At 56.8% G+C, this 1,468-nt stretch overlaps 1 protein-coding gene across 1 annotated transcript in view; it reads right to left on the reverse strand.

Annotated features, from left to right (window-relative positions):
- Positions 1–1,468, reverse strand: part of PHKA1 (phosphorylase kinase, alpha 1 (muscle)) — a gene marked incomplete at its 5' end in the record, with an annotated part of 145,270 nt that overhangs the window by 22,368 nt on the left and 121,434 nt on the right. The gene's annotated exons all lie outside the window — the stretch shown is intronic.

Below are 1,468 nucleotides of genomic sequence, written 5' to 3' on the forward strand. Positions count from 1 at the left end.
CTCAACCCAGCCAGCCCCTTTGCCCAGTGGGCCCCCCACCACGATTGGGGGTGGGGCCAGCTGGCAAACTTCCCACGGCCCCTCCCCAGCCGGCCCCACCACCCAGCAGGCATCCCCACCCTGATTGGGCCCCATCGGAGTGGGCCAGCCCGACCCCACCCATGCACCGGGCCTCTATCTATAATAATAAAAACATAATATGATAATTAGACCAGACAGCCGAACAACTTTCCAGACGTCATTCCGGACATCCTTTCGGACGACCTTCCAGATGAAGCTGCGGCATCCAGGGGCTGAGGCAGAGGCGGTTAGGGATGATCAGGCAGGCAGGTGAGCGGTTAGGGGCGATCAGGCAGGCAGGGGAGCGGTTAGGGGCGATCAGGTAGGCAGGCAGAGGGGTTAGGGGGCGATCAGGCAGGCAGGCAGAGGAGGTTAGGGGTGATTAGGCAGGCAGGCACTCCCAGTGACAGGATACAAGGAGAGCTGTCCCAAATCTTTGCAGAGACGGGAATGCTCAGGAGGTCAAGATGATAGAAACCTAAGGACCTAAATGCTGGGGCCCATGCTGCCAGGGCCCACTCAGCACAAGGCCAAGGGGAGCTCAGACCAAGTTCTGGTCCAATTCCTAACCCGGTTGCGACCAGCCATCCTGGGACATCCAGGGCTGCAGCATGTGCTGGAGTGTGTAATCGTGGGTGAGGGGAGGGGTGGCGCTCTGGAGGTGGAGGGCTCTCCGCCTGCGTGCCCTTCCCCCAGGTGCTCAGCCCAAGCTGTGCCAGCAAAACTCCTTTGCTGGGGAGAGATCACAGGGGGCAGGTCGGGGGAGGGGTGGCCAGCCTGTGGCCTCCATTGTGGCTGTTTGCACACATGTAATTAGCTCTAATTATCCCGGGCTTTCAGTTCCCTGACTCAGGGCCTGGGAGCTGTGCAAGGGGTGAACGTGCCCACAGAGCCGCTGCTCCGCTGAATGAGCCCCCTCACCAGCCGGGAAGCTCTATGCCTGTCCACAGCACCCTGTGTGGTGTGTCTGTTTGCCCAACTGTCTACATGGCCACCACATGCTGGCTTGGGGATATCTTTGTGTGTCCTCGGTAGTGTGTCTACACTGGCCACTGGGAAGGTCTACACAGGCACAGATGAGGAGGGGAGGGGTGGTAGGGGAGGGCGTTGAAGGGGAGGATGAACTGGTTCTCAGCTGAGAAGGAAGGAAGTGCTAGTGCCCAGCTCTCCTGTCTGCACAAGTCCTACATAAATGTGAGCCTGGAGCAGTGGCCAAGGCCAAAAATCCCTGGGATTTCAGATGTAACTGCCAAACTGAAGTGTCCTAGATTAGTGGTCGGCAAACTCATTAGTCAACAGAGCCAAATATCAACAGTACAACGATTGAAATTTCTTTTGAGAGCCACATTTTTTAAACTTAAACTATATAGGTAGGTGCATTGTTATTAACTTAATTAGGGTACTCCTA

Source organism: Myotis brandtii, unplaced genomic scaffold, assembly GCF_000412655.1.
Source record: "Myotis brandtii unplaced genomic scaffold, ASM41265v1 scaffold3518, whole genome shotgun sequence".
Taxonomy (NCBI): domain Eukaryota; kingdom Metazoa; phylum Chordata; class Mammalia; order Chiroptera; family Vespertilionidae; genus Myotis; species Myotis brandtii.